Source organism: Lepus europaeus, chromosome 8 (assembly GCF_033115175.1).
Source record: "Lepus europaeus isolate LE1 chromosome 8, mLepTim1.pri, whole genome shotgun sequence".
Taxonomy (NCBI): domain Eukaryota; kingdom Metazoa; phylum Chordata; class Mammalia; order Lagomorpha; family Leporidae; genus Lepus; species Lepus europaeus.
Window position 1 is genome coordinate 82,554,739 of NC_084834.1, and position 25,310 is coordinate 82,580,048.

General features: G+C 41.8%; 1 protein-coding gene across 1 annotated transcript in view; it reads right to left on the reverse strand.

Moving 5' to 3' along the window:
- Nucleotides 1-25,310, reverse strand: part of BMPR1B (bone morphogenetic protein receptor type 1B) — a 434,320-nt gene that overhangs the window by 172,249 nt on the left and 236,761 nt on the right. The window contains exon 4 of the mRNA XM_062199848.1: nucleotides 3,463-3,551. The gene's annotated coding sequence lies outside the window, so the exon portion shown is untranslated. The remainder of the gene's footprint in view (nucleotides 1-3,462; nucleotides 3,552-25,310) is intronic.

Genomic DNA, 25,310 nt, shown 5'->3' on the forward strand with positions numbered 1-25,310 from the left:
GTGCTAATTTGCATAATTTTTGATGTTTTATTACTCAAAATAAGTTTATCAGTTCAATAAATACCTATATATATGGACATACCTATACACACACACACACACACCAAAAAAATGGTTTCTGCTAAAAAGACAAACAAAATTTTTTGAAAAACGCTAGTCTTACTCTCAACACATTTACCATCTGTTTAAGGGACTTTCCTCAAATTACTGAAATTTGGAAATATATTAAGACAAAAATGCCATCAAGAAAAGTGTTGTGTCCTTAAAATGAACAGAATAACGATTTTGTTTACTTCACATTCTGGACCACTTGCATACACTAGATCTGGGGAAGCAAGGAATAAATTTAACAATCTGGCAACGAGTTTCAAACGAAGCACAATACGTTCGGTGGAGGAGTTTTACCAAGTTCTGGGACAGAGGTCTCTATGGGAGGCCACGCCAAAGACACTAAAGAGACCAGCAGGTCTCCCGGGAGGGCTGCCTCCACCCAGGCTGCTCAGAATGCAAAGGGGTCTTTCCAGACTCAGCAGCTCCACTTCCAATCCAGCTCCTTGCTAAAGAGCCTGGGAACAGAGGGTTCCAGAGAGGGGCAATGTGAATGGATCTGCTTGAGAAGTGCAAGATGAGGAGCAGTGGCAGAGCATCAGAGGGAAATGGGGATGCGGTCAGTGCCTGGTAAGAGATGGAGGCAACAGCCCAGACAGGATGGTGGAAGAGACAGAACAAACTGCAGCAAGATCAGAACCAGCCTCACAGTGTCGAGAAGCTTGACCTTTATTCTGGGGGGATGCAGGTACCTGCAGGAAAGAGGTGTGTTTCTCAGGGTGGGAGACGGACTGTAGGAGGAGCACAGTGGATACACTGGGGGTATAGCAAATGAGACTCAGAGCTCCCTAATGGATCTCACGGCCCTAACAGTAATATTTTAAAGTAAACTCACTCATCAGGCTTTGGTAGACACTTAACATACAACACAAAGAGCTCCAAGTCTTTTTCAAAATAACATACCTGCATATAAAATGTTATTTACCAACATTCTAATTAACTAATATCAGGAATGACAATAAAGTGAAAAATAATATTGAAAAGGTATTTCAAGTTTTAAAATACTTAACTAGCCCTTCAACCAAATCCCACTTTAGACTTTATCACACAATATCATAATTCTCTATTTTCTCTTTTCACTGAAAGGAAAACCTTTAGTTTCTTTTTATTGCTTGCCCTGCTTTCTGCCCACTTTCAACCAGTACTACAGAAACAAGAATCCTGGAGGGATAAACTTACATTTAATAATAAAAAAAAGGATAAAGAAGTAACATCATGTAAGTTTACACACACAAATAAAAAAGATACTGAATAAAACACCAAAATTACAAACTTGAGCATGAGATATTAAACAAAGGCAATAGCAAAGAAAAATATACAGATGAACTTGGCAGTCAGGTTCCTCAGTGGGACATGTTCTTTCTAGATCAACCATGAATGCACTTTCAAAATTATGTTTAAAATTATCACTTTCAAAAATCTAAATTGGGTTGCCATGGTGACAAAACAGGTTAAGCCACCACCTGCAATGCTGGCATCCCATATGCCTGGCTGCTCCACTTCCAATCCAGCTCCTTGCTAATGAGCCTGGGAAAGCGGCGAAAGATGTCCCAAGTGCTTGGGCCCCTGCACCCACGTAGGAGACCTGGGTATGACTCCTGGCTCCTGAATCAGCCTGGCCCAGCCCTGGCCATTGTGGCCACATGGGGAATGAACCAGTGACGGAAGATCTCTCTACTTCTCCCTCTCATTATCTGCCTTTCAAATAAATAAAATAAATCTTTAAAGAATCTAAATAAAACCCACTAATAAATTGGTAGGCAAAATCTGGAAAAATACAAAGATTATTGAGTCAGAGGCTAAAGCAAGCATTAAATGAATGCTATAATTTAGTTTAGAATTATCAATTAGGTTAGCCTTAAAGCATTTCTGAATAAAATTGATTTGGAAAAAACCTGTATCATTTCAAAAATCAGATATGCATTCAACAGAAGTGATACTGCACAACCACAGGTCCTGGCTAATTTGAAGATGTTTACATTTAGACCTGTTCCGCCTGTTGTTTTGCATCTGGTTTGTCCCATGTTAGAGGGAGCTGGTTTCAGCATGGAAGACCCACCACAGAATCTGTGCCAGCATGTTAGCTTTTCCTTATGTCTACACTGGCTATAGTGTAAACTGTACAGCATCAGTACTAGTATTTTGTTTTTGACTTCAATAGGTGCTACAGACAGCCCTTTGGAACTGCCCATCCACAACTGAACTTAAAAGTCGTAAACATCATGCTAAAGCTTCTGGTTCCACAATCTTAAAAGAGAGAGAGTGTGAGAGAGAGAGAGAAAGAGAGAGAGAGAGAGAGGAAACTTTCCCTATGCTATTAAGTACATTTTGTCTAGTTAAAGGCAAAGTTGTAGTGAAGTAACACGTTTCTTTCCTAATCCACATGTAGTAGACACAAACATAGGAGTTCATGCATTTCATGAGTCTTGTCGATCAGAAAGTAGAAAACTCTCTCTTTCTGTGTGCTTCAGCACCACAGCTTTAGGTGATGACTTGGGGTATGCAGAACAATAATGATACATGAACACATCACAGCACTATGAACATACAGGGCAACACGTTCCAAGTGCTGCATGTGATGACGGGAGAAAACTTAAGTACTGATCTGTAGCAGGACATGCTACCGTTGAGCTGAAGGTTAGTAGAGAGGCGCAGTTCATAAGGAACCAACCACAAGTCACTTGGACAAGCACAGAACTTCTAAGTGCTAAGGGCTTTTACACCTTGGATTAAGCAGAGTTCGTACTTCTCATCACTCCTAGGTCTCTCTGTTCCCCAAGGTGGTGACTATCTCCCTTCAATTCACTGTCAAATGAACACTGTTCTCTGCCAAAAAAAAAAAAAAAAAAAAAAAAAAAAAACAACAACAACAACAACAAAAAACCAAAAAAACCTCAACCGACCCCAGGTTGCCCCATTCCCAACTTCTACATTTTGGTTTTGTCTACTATGTCTTCACATGTTCATCAAAATCTTCCCTTACATTCCATCTCTAGACCACTCAAAGCTGAAGTTTTAGTACTGATAGCAAAGCAAATGGAAATTCACCAAACGGGAGACCCCACGTTTGTCGGAATGCTGAGATAGAGATCTGTCGCCAGGATGCAACAGGGACTTAGTGTGCGAGAAATGCTCCTACCACGCACCGTGAGACAACTGCAGACACACACAGCATTCTCAACAGCAGTGCCCAGAGCCGCACCGCCACCAAGGACAGTCTGCGAAGGCAGGCAGCCCCTCCTTACCGGCTTCGGCACGCCACCCAGAACCTCTGCCAAGTGATGCAGAGCAAGCAGCCAACAGGGAGGTGGGAGTTTACGAGAAAAAGCGAGACCAAGCTCGCTAATTACTTACCTTCTCGCTAGGGCAAGGCTTGCTGGTTTAACTTTTTGTTTCCTCTCTTGTCATCGCTCAGCACCAAATGATTCAGCAGAAGTCTGAACCTGACAGTGAAAAAGAAGTTTTGGGTTTTTTGTTTTTGTTTTCTCAGAAAAACAAGTAGCAATCACAGTTTTCCTCCACAGCGGTCCTGCTCGGCGGGCCCTCTGTGTACTGGTTCCTCTCTCGTTTTCTCTCCCTGCGAGGCAGCTACGTAGTGGTCTATAAATATTGACCCTGACACTTGCTCTGGGCTTTACTTGCTCATGGCACAGGTCTGTGTTACTGAACACCGTGGTAATGCGCCGGCGAAGTTCTCAGCTGCTCGCACAGAGCTGTGGATTGGCTCACTACCCGGCAACCCTGTGCCTGCCTGGAAACACCATTTTGCTGCCAGCTTTACAGATGCTATGGGCCTTTCCTGAGCCCAAGGCAGGCACAGGAGGGCAATTACGAGGTCTGCCTGAAGAAATACTGCTGTTCACAAGCAGGTGGAGGAAAGGGGGCGGGCGTAGGGGAAGACAAGAAAGGAACTACTACTTTGTTTTCTCCAAGTGCCACCATCTCAAACCCTTAACACGAGGCATGCCTAAACGTCATTTGCTCAAGCTTCAGAAAGCCTTAAGTGCCACGTGGTAGGAGTCACCGAAAGACACAGGGGAGCATCTCTCGAATAGTTTTTAATATTGTTTCTCGTCAAATGAGGCTGAGGGGACTAACTGGCTACAAAAAGTGTTCTAACATAGAAGTAATTCACTTCCAGAATGACAGATATGTACTGGAAAGTTCATCGTTAATCCTACAAATTATGTATTTGGTGAAAGAAGTTGAAATGTCATCTGAAAATTATTTGAACCCACAAAATACATTAACTGGTAGACTTACAATCATGAGAATTTGTACTATTTTGCTTTTTTGGATATTCAGGATAAAAGCTAAGAAATGACACTATATAGTTTCAAGCTGGCAATAAACAAAATGTACATTATCTACATGTACCACTAATAATGTCCACAATATGAACCATTAGAAAAAAAAACCAAAGGCTATATGTTTTCCTTTTACTGATCTTGCCAACGATAATCATTTACTTATTTCATTGAAATTTTTTTAACTTTTCTAAAAACATTTATTTATTTGAAAGGAAGAGTGGCAGAGAGACAGACAGAGAGGGGAAGAAGAAAGAGAGAACATGAGAGCGAGAGAGGGCCAGAGAGCATGAGAGCTCTTCATCTGTTGGTTCACTTGCCAAATGCCCACAGGACGGGCCTAGGCTGAGCCAGGAACTCCATCCTGCTCTCTCTCGTGGGAGACAGGGGTCCAAGAACTTACGCCATCTTCTGCTGCCCTCCCAGGCACTTGAGGAGGTGGCTGGATTGGAAGCACAGCAGCAGAAAACTCAAACCGAGACTTCAGCATGGGATGCCAGCAGTTTAACCTGCTGCACCACATTATCAGCTCTGGTTTCTTTCATGATTAAATCAAAGGTGAAGGAATCTGGTCCCCTACACATTTTACAGATGTAAAACATAGGCCCCTGGTGGGTTACTGTGTCCCTGGACTCACAGCAACTTGGAGGCAGACCCAAATTAGAGTTCTTGCATTACTGCTCACAGTGCCACGCTCCGTATAATAGGGCAGAGATTCTCATACTCATTTCCAGGTCCATCTTCATGCAAAAGCTAACTGCACATCTTATCAATAAACGTAAATAGCACAGGCAGAGAAATAACCTGCATCAAACAAAGGTAGCCTTTTATACTTCAATGGACAGAAGCGGTATGCACAAGAATTAACTCTCAAGCATCCTGGCTTAATTAATTAGTATTTGTCCAACTAATTTATGGACAGGAGAGGGATACAGTTGGCTGCTGGGGAGATAAGGATAAAATACAGCTCCTTCTCTCCAAGCCCTTCCAGTCTGGTTCTGGGCAGAAAGGAGTTAATCACAGGTCAGTGTGTTGAGTAAAGAGGCAAGGACTACAGGCAGGTCCTGAAGGGGCAGCTGAACCAATGGGGAGGGGCTGCAGCAGGTCCCTCCTTTCTCCAGGCTTCCAGGTCTTAGAGAATGAGCAGAAGGTAGAGAGACAAAAGAAAGAAAACATATGCCCAAAAGCAGGAAAGGGCACGATCTGCACACGGAAGATCAAATTGTTTCTTTTTGCTGGAGCATAGGGTGTAAGACAGAAAATGGCTAAAAGCAAAAACAAACAAACAAACAAAAAACTGAAAGGAGAAAGGTATGCAGTCACTTTATCAAGCAGGATCATAAACTTGGGTTTTACAGGGTAGGGTAGCCTATCAGTCTCCAACTACTTTTGTTCACAAATTCAAGAGTATTTAAGAAATTCTGGAATGCTCAGGCATTCACAAGTTAACACACACAATTTTTCACCTATGGCAAAGTATATACAAGTGTACTTTGAAAAGGTTTTGAAAAATGAAATTAAGGATAAGCTTACTCTGGTCCAAAACAAGATTGTGCTCAGATACATGAAGGGTCTTCAAATAGTTCATGGTAAATACATAGAATGACAAAAGGCACACAAGGCATTTTGTACTAAAATACACTATTGGAAATATTGGCATTTTAAAACAAACTTATATCAACTGTTTAAAGTATACTCAAAAGATTCTAAGTCTATGGTAACTTAATATAAGCATTCCCCTTATAAACAATAAATAGGCATTTCTTTTAACAGCTGAAACTTTTACATTGCTTTTCTTGACTTCATTTCCATCTCACTTTCCATAAAATTTTATGTAATATATTTTATAATTAGAAGTCTCTAACTGTTCACCCTGCCACACTTTGCAATGAAAATGTAATGCATTAGTTGGAATTGTTAAATCTTCCATGATTCCAAGGCAATGTACCATAGTAAGATCTGGTATGGAAGAAGGTGTGCCCTTTTGGGAGCCTTGATATTATGTAGACCAATTTTAGTAAAGTTATAGGCAGAAGTTGAGAGTCTTATCATGGACTCCATTAAAGGTAGCCCTTCAACTGCTAAGTGAACAAGACCAGTCTGAAAGGCTCTATATTGTATGAACCCAACTGTAGGACATTATGCAAAAGGCAACACAAAGGGGACAGTCAGGAGATGGGGGTTGCCAGGGGAGGCTGAGTGAAGCAAAGGGAACTTCCAGGGCACTGAATTACTGTGTTGCAGATGCATGATGCTGTGTACCTGACAAAAGCTACAGCACTGCACAGCACGAGGAGGACTCCCTAACCTAATGCAGACAAGAACTCTGGCGAGGTCTCTTCCCTTGTCTTTCTGAAGCCTATGGCCCAGAGGGAGTTGTTTTTATTGAATGATTCGTGTCTAACAAGGGCTTTAGAAATACTCTAACACTAAGAACAGCCCTGACAGATTACTATGCTTCTGCCTTTTTTTAAGATAAAGAAAACGAGGCTTAGAGTTATTAAGTGGCTTGTCTGAAGTCATAGAACTAATAAATTGTAGAACTGGGATTCAACCCAACTCTGTCTGACTGGACTACAGGACCTCAGACTGCCTCTATTATCAGCCACTTAAGAGGCAAAGGCAGAGGCTGCCCCAGCCAGGAAAGGAAGCAGACTAAGCAATGCCTTCACCGAATCAGGGAGGAATGAAAGAGCCTCAGCCTGCATGGCTCCCCAGGGACTGCTAGACTTTTCATGCTAAGTATTGCAAAGTAGCAGAGAGATGCAACGAACATATCCATTATTGGACAGAATGAAAATAACTGATAAACTCTACTGGGAAAATCTTTATCTTCAATTTCATCAAAGGGTTAAGGAACAAATAAAGAGTCAAATAAAGGTGGCTTGGGTACCTGGATCTTGGCTAAGACAGAAAGAAGAGGGAGAAGTTTAGAAGAGAGGGCTGGAAGGGAAGAGGGACTCCATTTTGGACATGAGATGTCTGTGTTGTATCCCGGTGGTGATGTCTGTAATACAGGAGAAAGACCACAACAAAACAGTAGTCTCCTATTGTTGTTCTGCTTCAAGCTGTGTCAACATACTGTGTACCCTCATCACAAAAGCCAACGACACTGAAAAATACCGGTCACATCACATTCATCTTCCAATCAAAACCCTGCACTGCTCCCCTATTTTTTTTTATTTGACAGGTAGAGCTACAGACAGCCAGAGAGAGACAGAGAAAAAGATTTTCCTTCCATTGGTTCACTCCCCAAATGGCTGCTATGGCCGGCGCTGCGCCGATCCGAAGCCAGGAGCCAGGTGCCTCTTCCTGATCTCCCTTGCAGGTGTAGGGGCCCAAACTCTTGGGCCATCCTCCACTGCCCTCCTGGGCCACAGCAGAGAGCTGGACTGGAAGAGGAGCAACCGGGACTAGAACCCAGCACCCATATGGGATGCCAGCGCCGCAGGCAGAGGATTAACCACGTGAGCCACGGCGCTGGCCTCTCCCATTCTACTCAGGATAAAAGGCCTATGTCCCTAGGATGATCCAGAAAGCCCTATTTGATCCACTCCCTCCTTATGTCTCTAAGAACATGGTCTCCAGGCCCCTCCTTTTCTCAGAGCCAACTGAGCTGTCCTCATACCGCCCCTGAAATGTGCTTGACAAGCCTGCAATCAACCTGTTTGCCCTGCCCCCAGGCTGCTCTCCCTGCAGAAAGGGCCAGAGCTCCTTCTCCATCTCCTTCAATTCTCCGTTCCAACACAGTGTCCCAGCAAAGCGAGCCACTCCCACACCACTTCCAACTGCAAACTTCCTGCTTTACTATTAGATGGCTATTGTTTGCCCTAACAGAATGTAGGGACAGAAATAGATAGAGTTCCAGTTCCTAAACTGACACTGGCATATAATAAATGTGTGAGTATTTGTTGGATGAATGACCGAGACAGACATTGGTGGGTGATATACCCACATGGGTGTTTCCAGAAGTCATGAGATATCTCAGTGGTTATGAGAAGAGAAGGGACCCAGAACCAGCATTTGAAAGGTAACTCAAGAAAGAGAAGCTGGTGAAGACTGAAACAGGGTCTTGGATAAGTAGGAGGAGTATGTGGAAAGGGTGAATGAGGATGGCGTTTGGAGGGGAGTATGGACACGCCAAATATGCCACGGAAAAGCTGACATGGGAAGGTGACTGAAAAGTGCCCCTTACACGCAACACGCGGAAACCACTGTGATACGTGAAATCACCGACACGATCATTTATAAGGGTGAATTTTATGGTAGGTGAATCGCATTTCAACAAGACAGCGATGAAAACAGAAATCAAGTCAAATGAGACAGGGATAGAATGTCTCTTTCAAAAAGTCTGGCCATAGCAGCTCTGCCAAGAGTTGGATCACTGGAAATGGACCTGCCCTGGAGTCGAAGGATGCCCAGGTCAGAGCCACAGATCTTATTGGCTCTAAGCTGAAAAGCCCTTCACTCAGCCCAACTTCCAAAGTGACCACTGCAGCTGAGGGGATGGTCAAGTAGGGTCAGCAACATTGCAGGCAGAACTGTAAATTTCTTGTTAGAGATGCCCCTGCCTTTACCTGGCCAGCTCTCCTCCCAGGCCAGCCAAGTAATGAAAGTCAACAGAGTGCCTTCCCCTAGGAGGTTCACACCTCCCTTAGGATATACCCCATGTGAAGAGATAGATAGGTCCGGGCCTCTTAACTTACAAGGCCTAAAGCCCACCAGATTATTATCAAGCCCCTTCTATCAGGTTCTATTTGCCTCTCAATCAGAAAAATTACTTGTAGCTTAGACAGCACCTTTCTTAGCTCCTCTAATAATGACTCTGTCCTTTGTTCTAGACCCTGTCTAGCACACTTGGGCCTCATTCCTTTGTAATCATAACCTCTACTCTACCACCAATGGCTCTACTCCCAACCTGTGTGTACTGATGGTCCTCTTCCCCACTTCATGCTGTATAATTGTTCAAACCTGGTAAATGCCACTCTTAGGATCATTGGTTACTATCCTCACTCTGTCTTTTATGACCTTGTCTAAATATGATCAGAGTCGGCAAACTTGGAAGGCTTCCATAGCCTTGGCAACTCATGACGACAGCCTAGGGTGGTTACTGGCGCCATAAACTAGAGTGTCAATTTGTTGGGTCAACAACAGGAGCCACTGTGCACTTGCTCCTCATGTGGGATCTCTGTCCTTAATGTGCTGTACATTTTGATTTGATGCTATAACTAGTACTCAAACAGTATGTTTCACTTTGTGTGTCTATGTGGGTGCAAACTGTTGAAGTATTTATACTAAATTGATCTTCTGTATATAAAGAGAATTGAAAATGAATCTTGATGCAAATGGAAGAGGAGAGGGAGCGGGAGAGGGGAGGGTTGCGGGTGGGAGGGAAGTTATGGGAGGGGGAAGCCATTGTAATCCATAAGCTGTACACTGGAAATTTATATTCATTAAATAAAAGTTAAAAAAAAAAAAAGTCTGGCCATAAAGTAAAGGAGAAAGAAGGACCAGTGTAATGATTTAAACAAACAAACAAACAACAAAAATACACTGTCGAGGTTGGGAACACTGAAGTCCAACTCACTTTAGCTTCCTTCTTTCCTAAGATCCATTTCATTTAAGTGTCTAAGTCTTCATTTTCTCATCAGCATGATGGATTTAATACTGGAGGCTGTCATCTTGAATTGGCACATTTCATGATATTGTTGTCAACTAATATTTCATTGTCTAGATACATCAGTTGTATTTATCCATGCATCAGATGACAAATATTTGGGGCAGTTTCCACTTTAGTTGTTAGGAATAATGCTGTTATGAACACACAGGTACAACTCGCTGCTTCATCCTATGTTTTCATTGCACTTGGGTCAATGTCAAGGAGTGAAATAGTAACATAGTAATTTTATGCTTAACATGTTAAACTGTCCAACTGTTTTCCAAAGCCGCTGTAGCATTTTACATTCCCACCAACAACTGTGTGAAGGTTTGAATTTCTCCACATCCTTATAAACCCATGCAATTGTTTCTTTCTTTCATGGGGATGTTAGTAAGCTTGAAGTAGAATCTCATTGTGGTATAATGGGCAAAGCCACTTCCTGTGATGTTGGTATCCCATATGGGCACTGGTTCAAGTCCTGGCTGCTCCATCTCTGATCCAGTTCTCTGCTAAGCAGCAGAAAATGGCCCAAATGTTTGGGTTCCTGCCACCCATACAGGAGACCCATATGAAGCTCCTGGCTTCAGGCTCTGGCTGAGTCCCATTGCTGCCATCTATGGAGTGAACCTGTGGACGATAGCGCGCGCGCCCTCGCTCTCTCTCTGGGTGTGTGTGTATGTATATGTCTCCCCCACTCTCTAACTCTTTCAAATAAATAAATAAATAAATAAATAGCTAGATCTCATTGTGGTTTTAATGCCTTTGTTCAACAACTAATAATTTTGAGAACATGTCACATGTTATTGGCCACTGGCTATTTTACTCTGAACTGTCAGAAAATATGGTTTCAGAAAACTTAAAGATCACAATAAAGTTTAAAATATATTTTCACAGGCACAACAAAGTTGCTTCTGGCTTAAATATAACCAACTCACTTTGAACAAATAAATAAGCTAATAAAAGAAAGTAAAAAGTTTAAAATATTTGTCTTATTCGTATATTATTTTATTTTCAAACTAAATTTTAACTCCTATGAAGTTTCAATAGAATTTTTAGTAGATAAGGGAACTATAGAGAAAAATGCAATTATAAAAAAAAATGTGCCAATTTCTGTTCAATATTATAAGTTCCTACACTGATGTTTTTAGTTGGTTAATAATACCCTATCAGTCAATATGAGGAATTGGAACTGGAATCTAGTTAGTTAATGCTTTAATCGAAAGCTTCCTTGAACTTAGAAGTTAAAAAAGTAAAAAGCTAAGCACTGAATTATTTTAAAAGACATTGTTGACAGGCCTAATCAGATATGAATGCTACAAATTCATTTAACACTAAAAACAAGGAGACACTGCTCTGGGACCACTGATAACAGTAAAATACTAGCAGCCCACCTGTGTCCACCTGAGAGGACCCATGACTCTCAGCGTGATGGCTGAGGACACACAGTTGTCTCCACCATGCCCTCGACAGAAGTAACTACAGCTACTTTTCTGACCCCTCTGGGGGCCTATTATTAGTCCTATCACATCCAGAGCCAATTATCTTTAACTCTGAGGTTCTTTGTTCTCGAGTAATAAATACTTTGGGCTCCGGAGACCCCGCAGGAAAATCACATATAAGTCTACCAACCTTTGCTGCTGCCTTTATCTCAAGCACTTATCTGGTATTAGTTTAAACAGTATCGACTGCATTTATTAATTAATAAATAGGCCATTTGTTCTTTTCAACTGAAACAATGTGGTATGTACATCTAGAAAGAATATACTAAATAAGCAAACCACCGCCTAGAATGTGTGTCCATTTTAACTTTCATTGACATCACCGAAAACTAATGCCAAACTAAACTAAAACACCTTATAATTTATGAATAGAAATCTTTCTGAAATTCAAAGGGCATAGAATACACATAACCAGAATCAATAATAAAGTTCAACTATGTCTAATGTAATAAGGTAGTAATAAAGAGTCAAACATATCAGATCAAGTTATTTTTATTTTATAATGACTTGCTAACTGGACATTTAAAAACTTCACTGGGGCAGAGGTTGTGGCATAGCGGATTAAGCCTCTGCCTGCGACACCAGCATCCCATATGGGCACCAGTTCAAGTCCCTTTTGATCTAGCTGCCTGCTAATGCACCTGGCAAAGTTGCAGAGGATGGTCCAGGTGCTTGGACCCCCCCACCACCCACATAGGGAACCCAGGTGAAGATCCTGGCTTCTGGCTTCAGCCTGTCTGTTGAAAGCCATTTGGGAGTGAACCAGCAGATGGAAGATCTCTTTGTCTGTCTCACTATCTCTCTTTGCCACTCTTTCAAATATAAATAAATCTTTTAAACAACAACAACAAAAAACTACTTATCGCTCTTCATGCTTACTCATAAGAGAGTTTCTAGCCATGTATTAGTATTTCCATTTGTTTAAAGGACAGCCTCAAAAAGTTCTTTAACATTATAAATATTTGCAATGCCATTTTGAGAATTTTCTACCTTTAAAAAAGTTTCCAGTTATTAATATCAGCATATATCTTTAAACAGAGATTTCCTAAAGTTAAAGAAACAATCCTTACTAATTTCAGGCTTTTTACTACCACTCCAAAGGGGAAATTAGATTAGGTTTATGTGAGAATAAATATTTGGATAAGAATTTTTAATTCCCTTAAATCTCTGGATAGTTCTAATATCCAGATGAGATTATTCTTGGACTTTCAAACAACTATTTTTTTCCTCATTAAGACACAGGCCGAAAATCTTTGCTTCTTTTTAGAACTAATTTGAGGATCTTTTAAAAGATAAAAATAATTAACAATCTGACATTAGTTTAAAGGGATGTTCATTTTTAAGAAAAACTGCAGTACCTTTTACTCCAGACAGTGGAACTGGAATCTCCGGAATACTAAGTGTGCTGTCCCAGGTGTGTGTTGGTGGTGGGGGCTGGGGGAGGCTCCTGGGGAGGGGTCATAAAGGTGATTCTAAAAACAGCCATATCCCCTAAACAGCACTCTGGCCTCAGAATCAGCCCTTAAGGCATGCAGATCCCTCTAAAAAGCCCCTGAGAGTTTCACAGGCATGGAAAGCCAAGACACTGTGCCAAGAAAAATGACCTAAATGAAAGATCTCTGTGAGTGAGATCCCAGCGGAAAGAACGGGTCATCAAAGAAGGAGGTACCTTTCTCTGAAGGGAGGAGAGAACTTCCCCTTTGACTATGGCTTTGTCTAAATAAGGTCAGAGTTTGTGAGCTCAAGAGGCTTCCGTAGCCTCTTGACAAGAACCTTGGGTGATTACTGACGCCATAAATAAGAGTGCCAATTGTTAAATTAACAACGGGAGTCACTGTACACTTCCTCCCCATGTAGGATTTCTGTCCTTAACGTGTTGTACTATGCAAATTAACGGTAAAACTACTACTCAAACAGTACTCTATACTTTGTGTGTCTGTGTGGGTACAAATTGTTGAAACCTTTACTTAGTATATACTTCTGTATATTACTTAGTAATATACTTAGTAATATACTCAGTATATTACTTAGTATATTCTTCTATATATAAAGATAATTGAAAAATGAATCTTGATGTGAATGGAATGGGAGAGGGAGCGGGAGATGAGATGGTTGAGGGTAGGAGGGAGGTTATGGGGACAAAAGCCACTATAATCCAAAAGTTGTACTTTGGAAATTTATATTTATTAAATAAGTTTAAAAAAAAAGAAAACAGCCATATCAGGAGAGGTTATATCAGCTGACAGGAGAGAAGCAAAGACTGGGGGATTCCTTAAAAAGCTAAGGCCTTAACTTCATTATGATGAAAAAGCAGACATCTCAGCCTTGAAAGATTCAGCAAAAACCAACTCAACGTCTCCACAGGGGAGGAGAATGCTTATCTCCAAAATTTAAGGGTTTTTTTTTTTTTAACCATTTATTAATCATATGTGGTAGTTCATAAAAATACCATTCAATGGCTGAATTTAACTAGGCAGTGAAGCAAGAATATACATTGTTTCATGATTCATAAAATACAAACAATATTGATTCACTTTACTACTCTGTGATAAATATGCTTCTACATGGAGTTTTTCAACTGGGAAGCTGCAGAACATCAACATTCAATAGCATATTTTTCTAACTACAATATATTTCAAATAAAAGAAGAGGAAATAGGAATAAATCAATAGTGCAAACTAATTTTATTAAGAAATGAATGAGGCCTCCATTACTTGGCTTGCCTATAAAAGGTGGTTGATGCTACTGGCAGGCCTCATTGACAAGACCTGAAATTTTCTTGAAGTGTGGCATCAAAAGTAACTAAAGACTAAGGGAGGAAAAAAGACTAAAAATGAAATATCTGTTTTATTTCTGTACTGAAGGATCTAATATTGTCATATACAATACGTACTGTGCATTGTCATGAACATTTCCAACAACCAAATACATTACATCGTAAGATGAATTGAAGCACTTCTTTTAGTTTTGCAAAGCTTTAATTTCATGGGACTACTTTGGAATAGGTGAAAACTGTACAAGAATATTTTTCCCTCCTCTAATTTGCTGCTTTCTGGTATTAGGCCTACCTTGAGCAAGAACAGAGCTAGAAGTGGGCCAAGGATACAGGAGATGTGAAAGCAAATGAAAGAGCAAGAATCAAGATCACCACAGTGCTGTTTTATTTTATGACCCTTAAAGAGATGAGATAATCCAACAAATGCCATATCAATTTGGTAGTCAACCTGTTTGTTTTGTCTTAAAGGAAATTTGCATCAAATCAAACTAAACATTCTGTATAAATATTTGTGTTTGGAAAACCATTATAAATAGGTATTTATGCTTGATACTTAATGGTAGTACACAACATGAAAGTATTTTTAGAAGCATAGGAACTTTGTAAAACATTTATTATTTTTTATTACTAAAAAAGTAAAAGACATGATGAAGTCTCCCAATTCGAGGCAATACACCCACAAATGGACAGCTCTCATCTCAGTCTCCTGGGTGTAGGCTAACCACAGCATCCTTACTTTGCCATGCAAGCTAACCATTTCAGTGTTCCACTTGATTACCTTTATTTCCAATTACTTATTATAGATGCAAGTTTCTATCACTCAAGTACCTCTGGAGTGGGCCTCATCCTTTCCCTTCCTACCAAAATTCAGGCTTAGCCTTTACATAACCTTAACCAAATTATCACAACCTAGTCTCCCTGTCACCACTTTCCCTTCTCCTCCACCGATCTTCTGCGTTATCACTCCATTTTTAAAATGTTTTTATCAACACCTCTTCTTGCTGACAACACAGAGTTCAAACTCCTTGGCAGAGAATACAGCCTTCTGCGCCCTCCTGACCTGGGCCCACACTTTCAGTTTCATTTCCCCTTTGCCCAGAATGCAAATCCCACATAACACTCTCCTGACACACCAAACCATATGTTCACTGGAAAAGCCGTGCGCAGCGTTTCCACACTTCTGTGTCTCTTCACAGAATGACCTCCTGCTAACCTTTATTCCTACGGAGTAACATTTAAGTCTATACAGAACCAGATCCAAGCATGTGGGAATGCAGAGACAAATCAGGGTAAGGAAGATTTCTTTGGATGCTAGGCCACTCGTATCAAGACTCCTTGCTTTCTGTCTCTTTCTTAGAAGTGTGACACACGGCTTAACTTGTCCGGGTAGTGTTTCCTCCTAGAAACAGAGGGGAAAAAGCATGTGGAGTTCCCAGGCTCCCAACGACGAGGTAACACTGCATTTCAGTCCAATTTTCTGGGACCTGGAAAGCATTTCTGTCTGAACACCCAACTCCTCTTTCTACTGTGATAGAAAATGAGGCAATGAAAATATGTCCATTTCATCTGTGTAGGTTTCCTTGTGAAAGACCTACTCATCACCACATAGAATTCCATGTAATACTACTATAGAGCTTTTGCATCAGGATACAATCTGATACAGGAACTTTAAATAGTATGTAAGTGCTACAATTACGACAAGAAAACCCATGCAACTAATAGGGCCTCAACAAAGAGAATTTTAAATATTTATGGGCCCAAAGATTGCGGCAAGTTCTTTGGGGTAGAATAACAAAGTTCAAAGTACACTGATGAAAAGTTATCATTGGGTTTACTGGCAATCAACATCAATTAAAAGCTACATTTTAAAATACATATCAGGTGTTACTGGAAAATGCCTCTATCTGAATAGCAACTACTGAAAAGAAGATATCAAAAGAGCAAATAATGTATACAAGTCCCAAGTGAGTGATGAAAATCCTGTTCAATGACAAGCCACTCATCAGTTGGAAGCCAGTACTCAGACTCACTGGCACCAACAAAGTTTTCTTAATTTCCTAAGCGTGCAAAATATCACACTCCACCATTTGGCTTAGGATATTCTCATGCTGTTGCTTAATTCTATTAAAAACTACTTCAGCTTAAATTACTGAGAAATGCAGTTCATAACCTTAATTATCAGTTCTAATGCGTGTGAAATATTTCGCATGTACTCTATGTTGTCAATGGACAAATACATCCCAAGTACCTGTTGTGGGCCTGGCATTTTGCACCACAATCTCTGTTCTCAGTGCGGTTGGTGAGGGAAGACAAACTGGTACATGGTCCCCAAGGCAAAATGGCAAGAGCATGACGCAGACACACAGCACAGGAGACAAACCTGACCATATTCAGTGCCAGGGCTGCCGCATTTCCTGTATACTTCTCTGTTGACATTTCTACTCATGCCTTTAATTCTCATTTTTATTTTTAAAATAATTTTATTTATTTGAAAGGCAGAGACAGGCTTTCCATCTGCTGGTTCGTTACCCCAAATGCCCACAATCACTGGGACTGGGTTAACACAAACCCAGGAGCTGGGATCTCAACAAGGGTCTCTCACATGGGTGGCAGGAACCCATGTTCTTGAGTGATCACCAGCTGTCTTGCAGGGTGTGAATTATCTGGAAGCTGGATTGGAAGCAGAGGAGCCAGGACTCAAACCAGGAACTTTGACATGAGATGTTCATGTCCCACGCATCAACTTAACTATTGTGCCAAACACCTGCTCTGCTACAATCCTGCTTAATCTGTATATTGTTCATGGATTCACAAGATACTTATTGAGCCATTGCCATGTGACATGCTTGATTTTAAGTGTTGGGAATATGATGGTGAACCAGATAGGCCAGGTGTCTATCATCTGAGACATCATTCCAGTAGGAAAAAGAAAAACAAATGAACCTGACAACATCACATATGCAAAAAGTAGGCTGGAGGAAAGAAAGCTTCAGACAGAGAACTTAAGGAAAGTTCTACTGAGGCAGCGCCCTGGACGTGGAGGTGAGAATGGTGAAAAGCAGCCAGCCATGCCCTCCTAAGGGAGAGCGTTTCAAACAGAAGGAACAGTGAATGGAAAGTTCCCCGGATTAAGACATCTTCGGTGTTCAAGCAACAAGGGGGTAGGCGTGAGGGTTGCAGACACTGAAGTCAAACAAGTACATGGTGGCTGAAATATGCAGTTGTCTTGGGTTAGTGGTTCTTAGACCATGCTGCACATTAACGTCGACTGGTTTATTTTTCAAAACCCAGGTGCCCAGGCCATATCCCAAACCATGGAACGAACTGTTGGACTAGTCCAATAACATAAACAGAAACTGCAAGATAAAAAGTTGACTGGAAATTTCTGCCACGCATCTAACTGTTGAATTTCTACCTGGAACTCTGGTAAAAAAGGAGCCATATCCCTTCCTTTCTAAATTTAGCAACCTCTTTTTAAGGACAACAAAAATGAACGAAATTATTGAAGTGCTTTTCTCTACAAAGTCAGTTCTCAAATGAGTTATTTTGGAAATGCCCAAGGCAGTTACATCCATTTTCAGTTCATTGCATTAATGTATTCTCCTCGTGCTTTTTAGACCCTACTTGCTGATACTCTGTGAATAATTTTCTGTGTGTGGAGAAGAAAAGAGGCACAGAACACTGGAAATAGGATGTGAATTCGGCTTACCCTTTTCATTATTCCTAACGCTGTCCACCAGGATTCTGCTAGTGTGGGTCATGTGTGCTGGATCCCCTCTGCCAGAAGCTCCATCATTTGGTGGCAAGTTGTTCTGATAAGAGTTCAGACCCGAGAGCTCATGACTCAATGGAGGAGTGATCTTTGAAAGTAAGTGCTGCTGCTTTCCTAAGACTGTTGGAACCTGAGACTCATCATGAGTTTGCCTGACGGCTTAAACATTTATATACATTTATCCAGGACAGCTGCCATTTCTATTGTTCAAATAAACACACTGGAATACTTTTACTTGGAGTAAACTTAGCAGAAAATATTGTCCAAATTGTAATAAAAAGTCACATTTTCCAGCTCTTAGTGTCAATGTAGGTTGTTTTTTTTAACAGTTGATAATCAAACACAAAGTATGCAGACTAAATTAAGTTTTAAGAAAAGCAGGGGCTGGAGCTGTGGCACAGCAGGTTAAGCCACAGTCGGTGACTGTGGCATCCATACAGGTGCTGTTTTGAGCAGCACGGCTCCACTTCCAATCTAGCTCCTTGCTAACGCACCTGGGAAGCAGCGGAAGATGGCTCAAGTGCTTGGGCCCATATGGGAGATCTGGATGAAGTTTCAGGCTCCAGGTTTTGGCCTGGCCAACCCCTGATCTTTGGGACCATTTAGGGAGTGAACCAGCAGATGGAAGACTCTCTCTGTAACTCTGCCTTTCAAATAAATAAATGAACCTATTTTTAAAACTTGTAAGAAAAGCAAAAGCACCAAGTACTGGTCCCACTACAGGAAAGCAAACCGGCTGGTTAAAACCTGAATCGATTCTGTTGCAGCCCAGTAGTCCCAGGCATTCCCAGTCAGCTCCCATTAGCACAGGGCAACACACCACTACTCAAAGGACTTCATTACAAGTGCAACCACTTGAAAGAAAATAAGTTTGGTACTCCTCTACCTCACCTACACAATATTTTATCAAGATTGCATATATAAATATTACACTACCACCGACTGTTCTTTACAGGAATTTAAGGCAGCAAATTTTTCTGCACAGCCCATTGGTCAAGGAATTCAAAACATGTGAGCTGAAATGAATCACAACTTGACTCAAACCATTCTTCTTAAAGATCTACCCGATAAGCCAGCCAGGGTAATCTCCCTATCTCAAAACGGCCTTCACGTTCTTTCTGCACTCCACTAAAACACACAGTATTCTCAAGTCACAACAGACACCTGTCTGTCTTCCCTTTTCTAGTAGACAACACCTTACTTGAAATCAGAGGTATGACTTACACCCTCTTGTGTAAGGAAGGAACTCTGAGTGTGCCAAACACCTCAATAGTGAAGACAGATCAACCTCACACTCTGAAAGGAAAGAACCATGAAAGCGGCACAGAGTGTTGCAGGCTGCACACAGACACTAGCGCGTGCAAGCCCTCTCTCCATCTCGCTAGCCTGCAAATCCCTGCAGTCAGTGGCACTGTTCTGTCCTAGCAAGAAGGATGGATCAACAAGAAAAAGGACAGCTGATTAAAGATTGCTCACTCAACTGAAACTCAAATAGGGCCATGATTTCACTCAGTCACTCATGCCTTAGGAAATAATGTTATCTAATTTATGCCAGGCGTCTATTACACACAAAAATAAAGAAGACACAACCACTACCTCCAAGTAGCACACAGTCAAAAATCTATAATGCATAGTAATAAAAGCATAGCAAGAGCAAAGCATAAGTGACAATAAAACAGGCACCTAATTCCCTAGGGAACGCAAATGGGGTCTAGGAGAGGGGCAGAGGGGATTCATTCCAGAAAGAGGTCCAGCTGTGATAGGCTTTTTCTTCTGTACAAGGAACGTCAGGCAACTCCCTAGATCTGGCACAGGGACAGCAGTGCATGGAGTGTCAGTAGACAAGGAGAGAAAGGGAGGAAGAGCCTTGATCACAGAGGACCTGCGCCACCAGGAACGAGAGCCCACTGAGCAATCGTAGGAAGCACAGGGCTAAGCTCCGAGTTGTGGAACAGAGGGTGGGAGGGAGCACTGCTTATGAGGCAAGCAAAATAATATAAAGGCCTAGAAGCTTTACTTGTAAATCATTACTCAATTCTGGCTTACAGGAACCTGTACGATGAAGTTACATACTTAAAACCATTACTACCATGATCATCAATGAGTCAGTCACCAGCCCCCGTTGAAATAAGCTCTAGAATTTGGTAAGAAAACTAATAAATATGACATTTAAATCCCTCTTAAAGTAAATGAAGGACATGTTTAACTTTCAAGAATAAGGACAAACTAAATAACAAAAACACATCGGTATGTATCCTTCATTGTACACTCAGATGCAAAAAGTCAACTGAAATGATTTTTTTAAAAAATATGTATTTGAAAGAGCAAGAGAGAGAGAAAAGTACCTTCCATCTGCCATTTCAGTCCCCAAATGGCCAAAAATGGGCCACGTTGAAGCCAGAAGCCAGGAACTCCAGCCGGGTCTCCCACATGGGTGGCAGGGACCCAAGAACTTGGCCATATCCACTGCTTTCTCAGATGCATTAGGAGGAAACTGGATCAGAAACGAAGCAGTCAGGGATCAACTGGTGCTCTGATATGGGATGCTGGCGTTGCAGACAGTGGCCTACCCCTCCATGCCACAAAGCCAGCTCCAGTCTTAAAATATTTTTAGCAAAACCTGACATTCCAATAATCTACCCACATCTACTATTTTTATAATTCAGTTTTCAATGTTTTTTTCTTGTTTTGGAGGGAGAAAGAGGTAAAGAGACCAAAATAGACAAACAGAGCTTCCATCTGCCAGTTCACTCTCCAAAAGCCCACAATGCCTGGGGCTGGGTCAGGGCCAAAGCCAGGAGCTGGGAATGAAATCTGGGTCTTCTAAGTGGGTGGCAGGAATCTAATTACATGAACTGCCTGCACCACGGCCTCCCAGGTTCATTGGCAGGAAACTGGAGTTGGAAGCCAGAGCCAAGAATTGAACCCAGGCACTCCAAAATTGGATATGGGCTAAGCACCTGTCCCGTCAATGTTTTTCATGTTTTCTTTGCTGTATGCTGCTTTTACAGGTTTACTACCTCCTTAATGATTTAATTTCTCTTGCATGAAAGATAGTTCAACAGTCTTAAAAATCAGGTGTTAATTAAAAGAGCAAACCTATTACCAATTGTATCAAGCTTCTAGGTTGAATTCATGTTATAGTACCCAGGATTTGCCCTGAGGGTGAGTCACTGAGGTACAATTAAGGTAATTACATGGAACAAACAATCCTGTGTTGAAACTTATTCTAGTATAACTGATTCCACTCCATCCATGCTTTGGCTGTATTTTAGAACATCACTCTTAGTTAATGATTCACCAAGAAACACTGCCTTCAATTTTGCAATAACTGAATTTTCATTGTCAAAGGCCAAGTTGGCGGCCACAAAGCGGTGTGCTTTGTTAGGTACAGTAATTGTCATGAACTGAAAGGACTGATTCTGGCCTCTCCCTTCACATTTTACCACTTTTGATCCTTTCAAGCAGGCCCCATGGAACCTGGTCCCTTGGTACCCCTGTGAAGGCGCACTTGGGCTTCACACAGGTACCAGCTTTCGGGTCCTTGGTTTTCCCAAGATGCTGTATACCTGGCTCTCTCTTAAGACCTAGCTGCACAGTGTTGCTGCTGAAAGCAAAGGGGAAATGAAAATAATAAGAGGCAGTGAACAGAGCCCAGCCTATGCAGACTAAACATCCGAAGCAGTCAAATATTTTCCAAAGCTACACGTGGCCCACATATGTAGTGACAGAAGATAAACTATGCTGATGTGGCCAAGAAGAAAGGAGAGGTTGGCAGCTGCACTTTCGTCACCATAAAAGAAGTTTTCACTGCTCATATTCATGAAACTCAACCATATGGTTCTCGATACCTTAAAAGACGGATTTTAAGAATCACTGGCACAATCTGTCAATACTTCTGCAGAGCTCGATTTCAGGAAGAAATGTCATTTCTCCTCATTTTTAAGGGACAGTTTTCCTCTCTTCTTACAAAAACACAAGGTTTCAATAGTTGGCCAGTGAAAACTATTACCATTCATAAATTCTGCATGCCTGAGAATTTGATACCCCTTAAAACATGTACCACCCACAATCACAATTTTGGCTTTGCTAAGAGAAAAACATCAAACTTAGATAACCATTAAATGTTACAACTCAAAATTCACTGGATATTTAACTAGCAAAATGTGAGAATGAAAGGAAAGATGTTAAGTTTTTAGCATCAAAGGTTCTACATCTCTATCAACATCTGGATCTATCATCTGCTAACTTTAGAGTTAATCAGGATACAAACTATAGGCAGACTATATTTTGCAAACATGACCATAACATCTCTTCCATCCCTAATGTTCTTATACACTTTTTTTTTTTTTGGACAGGCAGAGTGGATAGTGAGAGAGAGAGAGAGAGACAGAGAGAAAGGTCTTCCTTTTTGCCGTTGGTTCACCCTCCAATGGCCGCTGCGGCCGGCTCATTGCGCTGATCCAAAGCCAGGAGCCAGGTGCTTCTCCTGGTCTCCCATGTGGGTGCAGGACCCAAGCACCTGGGCCATCCTCCACTGCACTCCCGGGCCATAGCAGAGAGCTGGCCTGGAAGAGGGGCAACCGGGATAGAATCCGGCGCCCCAACCGGGACTAGAACCCGGTGTGCCGGCGCCGCAAGGCGGAGGATTAGCCTGTTAAGCCACGGCACCGCCACTTTCTTTTTCTTTGATGGTGTTGGGGCCGGGGGTAGAGGGGGAATGTCCACTTACCTATTTTCATCTACTTGAAAGGCATGGCTCAACAGGCTAATCCTCCGCCTGCGGCGCCAGCACACCGGGTTCTAGTCCCGGTCGCTCCTCTTCCAGTCCAGCTCTCTGCTGTGGCCTGGGAGGGCAGTGGAGGATGGCCCAGGTCCTTGGACCCTGCACCCACATGGGAGACCAGGAGGAAGCACCTGGCTCCTGGCTTCGGATCGGTGCAGCACGCCGGCCATAGTAGCCACTGGGGGGATGAACCAACAGAAAAAGGAAGACCTTTCTCTCTCTTTCTCTCTCTCTAACTCTGCCTGTCAAAAAAATTTTTTTAAAAAAGAGAGAGACAGAAAGAGGTAGATCTTCCACTTCTCAAATGCACACAACAGCCAGGCTTAGGCCAGCCTCAAGTCAGGAGCCCAGAAACGTAACTCAGTTTCCCACAATCACCAGCTGTTTCCCAGGATGCATGAGAAGAAAGTCAGATCAGAAGCACGGTAACAGGAACGGAAACCAGCCCTTCTGTATGGAATGCAGGTATTCTAGGTGGAGGTTTAAAATGCTGTTCCACGGGGCCTGCTCTGTGGCGTAGCAGGTAGAGCCACTGCCTGCAGTGCCGGCATCCCATATGGGCACCAGCTTGAGTCCTGGCTGCTCCACTTCTGATCCAGCTCTCTGCTATCACCTGAGAAAGCAGCAGAAGATGGCCCAGGTTCTTGGGCCCCTGCACCCACATGGGAGACCTGGAAGAAGCTCCTGGCTCCTGGCTTTGGATCCGTGCAGCTACGGCCCTTGCGGCCAATTAGGGAGTGAACTAGAGAAGGGAAGACCTCTCTCTCTGCCTCTCCTCTCTCTGTGTAATTCTGACTTTCAAATAAATAAATAAATCTTTCCAATTTTAGTATAAGTGTTGCTGAAGCAAGCACTATAATTAAATCTTAAAATAAAACAAAACAAAATAAAATGCTGTTCCACAACACCTGACATTACAATGTGTCTTTAAGCACACTCCTATTGACAGGTTCTTTGTCTTTGAACCTGGGCGAGCTTATGACTGCAGCAAAGTGACATCATATAAATCCCAAGACGATGTCACAAAATTTGATTCAGGTCCCACCCTAGTTACTAGAATATACGTTCTGCAATCTTTTCACTTCAGCAATCTGACTATCCAGGGGAACTACATTGCTAGAAGAACCAAACTATCCAATGAGAAAAAAACAAGCAAGCCTCGAGACTCCATGAGTGAAGATATGCCAAGCAGGTCGTGGCTGCTTTAGCTTCTCACCAGACTGCAAATGCATGAGAGACCCTGAGACACAATGACCGTGCTGAGCCCCGCCCCAAGTCTGGACCAGCAGAAATCATGAGAATCTATGAAACTGTTTCAGCTATGTTATGCCAGTAAGAATTAGTTACTTGTTAAAAAGCAAGATAACTGGAATAAAAAACTGAGACAATATAATTAAAAACCATAATTCCTGGATTTGATCATTACACACATGAATGCATGTATTGAAGTGTCACTTCAGAAGTTCTTCCTCAGCTGTGGCATTGCCTGTGTATACAAAGGCTGTTGATTTTTGTGCATTGATTTCCTATCCTGCTACTTTGCCAAACTCTTCTATGAGTTCCAATAGTCTTTTAGTTGAGTTCTTTGGATCCCCTAAATAAAGAATCCTATCATCTGCAAAGAGGGATAGTTTGACTTCTTCCTGCCCAATTTGTATGCCTTTAATTTCTTTTTCTTGCCTAATGGCTCTGGCTAAAACTTCAGAACTATATTGAATAGCAGTGGTGAGAGTGGGCATCCCTGTCTGGTACCAGATCTCAGTGGAAATGATTCCAACTTTTCCCCATTCAATAGGATGCTGGCCATGGGAATCCCATTCACAACAGCCACAAAAACAATCAAATATCTTGGAATAAACTTAACCAAAGACGTTAAAGATCTCTACGATGAAAACTACAAAACCTTAGAGAAAGAAATAGAAGAGGATACCAAAAAATGGAAAAATCTTCCATGCTCATGGATTGGGGAATCAGTATCATCAAAATTTCCATTCTCCAAAAAGCAATTTATACATTCAATGCAATACCAATCAAGATACCAAAGACATTCTTCTCAGATCTGGAAAAACTGATGCTGAAATTCATATGGAGACACAGGAGACCTCAAATAGCTAAAGCAATCTTGTACAACAAAACAAAGCTGGAGGCATCACAATACCAGATTTCAGGACATACTACAGGGCAGTTATAATCAAAACAGCATGGTACTGGTACAGAACAGATGGATAGACCAATGGAACAGAATAGAAACACCAGAAATCAATCCAAACATCTACAGCCAACTTATATTTGATCAAGGATCTAAAATCAATTCCTGTAATAAGGACAGTCTATTCAATAAATGGTGCTGGGAAAATTGGATTTCCACGTGCAGAAGCATGAAGCAAGACCCCTACCTTGCAC